Source organism: Hyperolius riggenbachi, chromosome 10, assembly GCF_040937935.1.
Source record: "Hyperolius riggenbachi isolate aHypRig1 chromosome 10, aHypRig1.pri, whole genome shotgun sequence".
Taxonomy (NCBI): Eukaryota; Metazoa; Chordata; class Amphibia; order Anura; family Hyperoliidae; genus Hyperolius; species Hyperolius riggenbachi.
The window spans coordinates 61,975,271-61,983,721 of NC_090655.1; positions in this window are offsets into that span (position 1 = coordinate 61,975,271).

Sequence of the window (8,451 nt, forward strand, 5' to 3'; positions counted from 1 at the left end):
ACACAACTGCTGCTCTTTTGTGGTAACGCGCTGCTGATCTCCCAGGACCCTAACAACTCCCCTGGTCAATGAAATGGTAACCATTCCCTGATGTCAATTTTATGCTAATTGTATGCAATGTTTGCTGCTTAGGATTGGAACAATAAAATCTAGCCAGTTTGTTGTAGAGCCCCTGACTAGGGATCATCAATCATAAGCAAATCAATCCCAGCTGGTGCAGGATTATGCAAGTTTTACACACAAATGTATAAAGCTTGAAAATGGCCCATCACCTTGGCAGAATAAATTTGTCCCATTTCCAAGCTGCATATATTTGCATATAATGTTGCATGATTCTGCATGAACTTGGTAGTATTTGCATCTCATTGCCCATCCCTACTACTGCATTGTGGGAGTTCCTGCCTCCTGCACACTGGTGGGTGGGCTCCTTAGCTCAGCCTGTAAGCTGTTTTTTGACCACAGACCATCAGCCTGGTGTGAAGTGCATTCCTGAAGGCTTGGGTGTAAGTTCTTGGGATTTTTTTGGAGGGGGTAGGTTATCAAGAATACATGGTGGATAACCACAGGTCAGTATTAGGTGTGTGTATAGATATGTAATCCGCTTTCTATTGGTTGTAGATGTTTCAGGCTTGCATAGGGATGAGCAGGCAAAATTCTGGTGTGTGGGGTTGTGTGTGGTGTTTCTATTTTTTTTTTTTTTTTTTTTTTGCTCCTCTCGCATTGAAGTCTATGGGGTGGGGCTGATTGTTGTGATTGCAATACATTTACTCATTTGACACCAAATTCGGTCTGTATATTAAGGGTAACCCAGGGAGCATGTTGAAACTTTTTTTTGTAATGGCCACTATGTAATGCACCATGTGACATTTGCAGTGTGTTGTGGTATAATAATGTGTGGCAGCATAACCCATGGAGCAAAATGCATGCTGTGATAGTGAAGCATACTTTTCATTGACTGTATGTGACGCAGCGTGGGGGTCCTGTGTGGCACTGCTTTTCTGTTTGCTGTAGCAATGGGAACACAATATCAGATGTGAACTAGCATGAAAGACTTTTACATGAAAAGTGTACATAATTAAAGAGAACATGAAGTAAGGATTATTAAGAAAAATAAATGCATAAAAAAAATATATACATTGTGTATTTTTTGTTGTTGTTAATACCAGTTGCTTGGCAGAGCTGCTAATTAGGAGTGGTCAATCAGATGCAAATTATTTTGAGTTGGTGCAGTTAATTTTTTGTTTTACCCCCTGTAATATCTATATTTGTTGTTAAACCTTTAATGACTGCCGCCTGTAGGGAGGAGTCGTTATTGCTAAGGCAATTATTTTTGAGGCCCAGTGCTCTACAGATGCATTGCTTTGCCATTACCTAGTGATGCATCTGTACAGCACTGGGGCCCCTGACCTGTCGCCCTAGCAATGGCATCTGATCACTACTGACATGCAGGCTGGGGGTAATGGTTTGCAGCATGCCCAGCTAATAGTGACATAAGGTATCATTGTAATCAGGTAAGGGCCAAACTGTGGCATTTGTCATGTGGAAACTGAAAAAGTGTTTTCTCTCCCAAATTGTACTATTATTGGTCACCTTTTTAAAGACTTGTTCATCCTCACTTAAGTTAGATAGCCAATGTTCCCATTTTGAGGTTTTGTTTTTTTTTGTTTTTTTTGTCTCATAGTTACACCCCATCCAATTGTGGTAGGAATGTTTCCAGTGCACAATTTGACATGTATATTGGTTTGCAGTCATATCTTGCCATAAAATGTTTAAGCTACTGTGTATATCTTGCATGTGCTTGCATGCAAGACTTTCAGCATCATTTTTTGGTGATGTGATGTTTATGCTGCTGCTGGCAGTCCTTGCACTTGCTTGTGATGTTTTGGTGTGATTTGAATGCATGTTTTTGTTTTATAAATGGAAAATGTAATAGGCCATTAACCACCGTGGCGTTCTATTTATTGTGGTGCTGTGGCCGTGGGTGGCTTTTTTCCTTTTTGTTTAAGTAGCTACACTACCACCCCCAGGCGGCTGGGAGCGCGCATGTCCTCCTTGACGTATTTATACGTCAAGTAGGACTAAGTGGTTAAAGGACATCAAAGGTGAAAATAAACTGAGAAAAACAATTGTATATAGCCTCCTCCTCATAAAAATGATTTTTTTTTTCTGTTGTCTCTGCTCAATTGCACCTTCATTGAAGTATGCTAGTGCTCAAATCTATGAATTATTGATCCTTTTTATCTCTTTCCTGCTCCAGGAAGCCATTTACTGACCGGAAAGTGTTTTATGGCTGTAATTTCTCAGCGTGGGTTATGCTATAGTCTGACCCGGACAGAGTGTCACTTGCATACCTGATGTTTAACTCTCTCAGGCAGAGAAGGGGGGGAAAAAAAGGAACACGGCCTAATTATTTGTGTGCTTGGCACTGTACATACACATGCCCATTTCATCATGTGACATGTCACCTCGGTTGTCCTTTAAGGGGTGAAGCAAGTCCAAATGGCGCCTGAGGTTTTGGCGTTGCCATAGGCCGTAACAGGAATTACAGCTAAAGCGGCGCTCAGACAGTAATTTGGGTGCCATCGAGACGCAGGCCAATTTAGTTTGATAACTGTGTAATTTGGCTGTCAGCAGTAGCTTGCAGCCGAGTTGTGCATTTCCCCACTGTCCACGGCCACCTGGAGGGGGAATAATTAATTCCACCAGATTGTTTGTTTGCAGTAGGCGGGTGAGCAGTTTCTTCACCCTGCGCCCCAATCGTTTTTTTTTTGTTTTTTTTTTTTGTTTTTTTTTTCTGCTTGTGAAAAATGCATTGTGTACTATCCATTGATTACCAAGTTCCTCAGAAGTCTTTCAGAAAACACACATGAAAACAGTTGTGTCCCCTGCCTCAAAGCTACTCACACTAAGGCATTGTGACAGATACATTTTACACTGAAGCATACTTTTAACTGCACCAAATGTCACACTGCATGTAATGTGCAATGGAGCTTCCCCTCCATTGGTATTATGTTTTAGCAGGATACACAATGCGAGTCATAAAGGGCAGCTGAAGTAAGAAGGATATAGAGGCCAATACCCAGTTGTATGGTAGCCCTGCTGATCTATATGGCTGCAGTGATGTCTGAATAACACCTGGTGCACACTAGAGTGGTTCTGAAGCGTTTTTACAACTCTTGCAGGGGGAAACCGCTTGGCTAATGAAAGTGAGCTGGTGCACACCAGAGAGGTTTGGTTTTTGGCTGTATGTATGTTTATCTTTACACAACACAACACAACACAACACAACACAACACAACACAACACAACACAACACAACACAACACAACACAACACAACACAACACAACACAACACAACACAACACAACACAACACAACACAACACAACACAACACAACACAACACAACACAACACAACACAACACAACACAACACAACACAACACAACACAACACAACACAACACAACACAACACAACACAACACAACACAACACAACACAACACAACACAACACAACACAACACAACACAACACAACACAACACAACACAACACAACACAACACAACACAACACAACACAACACAACACAACACAACACAACACAACACAACACAACACAACACAACACAACACAACACAACACAACACAACACAACACAACACAACACAACACAACACAACACAACACAACACAACACAACACAACACAACACAACACAACACAACACAACACAACACAACACAACACAACACAACACAACACAACACAACACAACACAACACAACACAACACAACACAACACAACACAACACAACACAACACAACACAACACAACACAACACAACACAACACAACACAACACAACACAACACAACACAACACAACACAACACAACACAACACAACACAACACGTTTGGAGGTTCTTAATAGTACAATTACCAGCAAGGCCTGGAGGCCCCTTGCAGGACCCGTCCCGCGGTCCGCTGCGTCGGGGCCCCAGGCCTCCGGCCTGGAGGCCCCTTGCAGGACCCGTCCCGCGGTCCGCTGCGTCGGGGCCCCAGGCCTCCGGCCTGGAGGCCCCTTGCAGGACCCGTCCCGCGGTCCGCTGCGTCGGGGCCCCAGGCCTCCGGCCTGGAGGCCCCTTGCAGGACCCGTCCCGCGGTCCGCTGCGTCGGGGCCCCAGGCCTCCGGCCTGGAGGCCCCTTGCAGGACCCGTCCCGCGGTCCGCTGCGTCGGGGCCCCAGGCCTCCGGCCTGGAGGCCCCTTGCAGGACCCGTCCCGCGGTCCGCTGCGTCGGGGCCCCAGGCCTCCGGCCTGGAGGCCCCTTGCAGGACCCGTCCCGCGGTCCGCTGCGTCGGGGCCCCAGGCCTCCGGCCTGGAGGCCCCTTGCAGGACCCGTCCCGCGGTCCGCTGCGTCGGGGCCCCAGGCCTCCGGCCTGGAGGCCCCTTGCAGGACCCGTCCCGCGGTCCGCTGCGTCGGGGCCCCAGGCCTCCGGCCTGGAGGCCCCTTGCAGGACCCGTCCCGCGGTCCGCTGCGTCGGGGCCCCAGGCCTCCGGCCTGGAGGCCCCTTGCAGGACCCGTCCCGCGGTCCGCTGCGTCGGGGCCCCAGGCCTCCGGCCTGGAGGCCCCTTGCAGGACCCGTCCCGCGGTCCGCTGCGTCGGGGCCCCAGGCCTCCGGCCTGGAGGCCCCTTGCAGGACCCGTCCCGCGGTCCGCTGCGTCGGGGCCCCAGGCCTCCGGCCTGGAGGCCCCTTGCAGGACCCGTCCCGCGGTCCGCTGCGTCGGGGCCCCAGGCCTCCGGCCTGGAGGCCCCTTGCAGGACCCGTCCCGCGGTCCGCTGCGTCGGGGCCCCAGGCCTCCGGCCTGGAGGCCCCTTGCAGGACCCGTCCCGCGGTCCGCTGCGTCGGGGCCCCAGGCCTCCGGCCTGGAGGCCCCTTGCAGGACCCGTCCCGCGGTCCGCTGCGTCGGGGCCCCAGGCCTCCGGCCTGGAGGCCCCTTGCAGGACCCGTCCCGCGGTCCGCTGCGTCGGGGCCCCAGGCCTCCGGCCTGGAGGCCCCTTGCAGGACCCGTCCCGCGGTCCGCTGCGTCGGGGCCCCAGGCCTCCGGCCTGGAGGCCCCTTGCAGGACCCGTCCCGCGGTCCGCTGCGTCGGGGCCCCAGGCCTCCGGCCTGGAGGCCCCTTGCAGGACCCGTCCCGCGGTCCGCTGCGTCGGGGCCCCAGGCCTCCGGCCTGGAGGCCCCTTGCAGGACCCGTCCCGCGGTCCGCTGCGTCGGGGCCCCAGGCCTCCGGCCTGGAGGCCCCTTGCAGGACCCGTCCCGCGGTCCGCTGCGTCGGGGCCCCAGGCCTCCGGCCTGGAGGCCCCTTGCAGGACCCGTCCCGCGGTCCGCTGCGTCGGGGCCCCAGGCCTCCGGCCTGGAGGCCCCTTGCAGGACCCGTCCCGCGGTCCGCTGCGTCGGGGCCCCAGGCCTCCGGCCTGGAGGCCCCTTGCAGGACCCGTCCCGCGGTCCGCTGCGTCGGGGCCCCAGGCCTCCGGCCTGGAGGCCCCTTGCAGGACCCGTCCCGCGGTCCGCTGCGTCGGGGCCCCAGGCCTCCGGCCTGGAGGCCCCTTGCAGGACCCGTCCCGCGGTCCGCTGCGTCGGGGCCCCAGGCCTCCGGCCTGGAGGCCCCTTGCAGGACCCGTCCCGCGGTCCGCTGCGTCGGGGCCCCAGGCCTCCGGCCTGGAGGCCCCTTGCAGGACCCGTCCCGCGGTCCGCTGCGTCGGGGCCCCAGGCCTCCGGCCTGGAGGCCCCTTGCAGGACCCGTCCCGCGGTCCGCTGCGTCGGGGCCCCAGGCCTCCGGCCTGGAGGCCCCTTGCAGGACCCGTCCCGCGGTCCGCTGCGTCGGGGCCCCAGGCCTCCGGCCTGGAGGCCCCTTGCAGGACCCGTCCCGCGGTCCGCTGCGTCGGGGCCCCAGGCCTCCGCATTTTGAGTTGGTTTTTAAGCATTCTAAAAGAATGTGAACACCTGCAGTTTGCTTTCTGAACTCTTGGAGTGCTGTAGAGTAGAGGCAGTCCATAAAAAAGGCTATTTTGTGCTGTGTGTCTCTTTAAACGAAACCTTTGCTTCCCAGTCTCCACTGCTTGTCACCATTGGTTCTCACCTCTCAATCTTTCAGTTCTGCAAATCGCCTCTAACCATGCTCCAGCAGGCCAGAGTCTGTCACATTGTTGTGACAGTTAGTACGGCACGGTCATATTAGCAAATTAGTAGTAATTACAGCCTGACTCACTGAACCGCATGGCAGCAGCGGCCAGCTCTGTAAGGGCTAGTTCACGATGGGACTGGGAGCAGAAATCGTGAATCAATTTTTGTGGTTCATTTTTACTGTAATGTGAGTCCCATTCAATAGAATGATAATCACAGCTCCCCTGTGTTGATGTGATGCCTATGAGAGACCTATCAGAGACCATCAAAAGAAAGGCCTATTCGTGTGAAGAAATGGATGTAAGATTAATTTGTGTGCTAAGTTGTATGGCCCTGTAGTGAGCTGTTAAAGCTGCAGAGTGCAGAATTGTGAAAAATTGCCTGGTCACGAAGAGGGTTAAAGCCTGTGGTCCTCAACTGGTTAAAACATTTGCAACAGCTGCTGTTGCTGTTGCTGTTATTATTATTATTATTATTATTATTATTATAATGTATTTATATAGCGCCGACATATTACGCAGCGCTGTACAGTGTGTGTATATGTAAATATCTATATAGTCTTGTCGCTAACTGTCCCTCAAAGGAGCTTACAATCTAATCCCTACCATTGCCATATGTCTATATTATGTAGTGTAAGTACTGTAGTATAGGGCCAATTTTTTTAGGGGGAGCCAATTAACTTATATGTAGGTTTTTGGAATGTTGGAGGAAACCGGAGCGCCCGGAGGAAACCCGCGCAGACACGGAGAGAACAGACAAACTCTTTGCAGATAGTGCCCTGGCTGGGATTGGAATCCAGGGACCCAGCGCTGCAAGGCGAGAGAGCTAACCACTACGCCACCGTGCTGCCCCCACTACGCCACCGTGTAATCTACTCAACAGGTGAAAACAGTGGCTCTCTGCAGTTGGTTTGTGGACAGTCATGGCGAAGACAAAGGAGCTCAGTGAGGACCTGCGGCTGCACATTGTGGCTGTTCACAAGAGCTACAAGGCCATTTCTAAATGTTTTCAAGTTCCAGTGGCTACAGTGCAAAGTATTATTAAAAAATACAAGATGTTCCAGAAAATCTCAGAGGATGTGGTTGGAAGCCAAAAGTGACGCCTGTGCTGGCCAGGAGGATAGAATGGTGATAAACAATCCAAGGATCACCACCAAGGCCATCCTGGTCAATCTAGGCTCTGCTGGTCGCAATGTCTCAAGGCAGACAATCCAAAGGACACTGCACACTGCTGGCTTCCACAGATGCAGACCAAGGAGGACGCCACTTCTCCTCCAGATAAGGCACAGAAAAGCTTGCTTGGCCTTTGCAAATGCTCATCTGGACAAAGATGAAGACTTCTGGTCTTCTGTGTTATGGTCAGATGAAGCAAAAATGCAATCGTTCAGTCACAATTTGGTTCTTTCATTTAGCATCAAAAAGGAGAAGCCTTCACCACAAAGACCATCCCCACTGTTAAGCAAACATGATGGTGGGAATCTAATGCTTTGGGGGTGTTGTTTAGCCAATGGATCAGGGAACCTAATCACAGTAAACAGCACCATAAAAAGAGAAATGCATGAGAATTCTCAACGACCATATCAGGCAGTCTGCAGAGAAACTTGGCCTTGGGCACCAGTGGGCATTTCAGTCCATGACAATGACCCAAAACACACAGCAAAAGTGGTGAAGAAATGATTAACAGATAACATTAATGTTTCCAGGACGTCTCAGGACAGCAACCCTGAGACTTGTCTCCCTCCATTTCCAACTGGACAGGATACTAGTTAAAAGAATTAACATAATTGATTAGGCAGGCACACTACATAAGGCAGCATTCCCTTACCCTCATCAGTTGTTTTCCTGTCCAGCAGGATGCTGGTTGTGTGGGGAGAGCTGGCCAACCATGATAGATTTCAGGAGCCGCGGCATACAAGTGTCCCCTATGTCAGCGCTGGTCAGGCGAGCCAGCGCGGGTGCTTGTTGTCTGCATCGGCTTCTCCCCCAGTCTGTGTTACACGCCGGAGCGGCTTCTGCTGAAGAACGCGCGCAGAGGGATATGTGACTTCCGCATTACGTGACCAAGGAGGAAGTAGAATGCTTTCCATGGCTCGGCGTGCATCCCAGCGGACATCTCGCCGCATTTAGCCGCTGATTGAGCTAGTCTGCTCAGTAATGCGGTGGATTTCTAAGGTAAAGCAAACCTTTTCATTATGTTTGAGCGGAAACCTTCAGGTGACCTATTCAAGGGTTGTGCATCCTGGTCAGTCTTGTGTGTGCTGACCA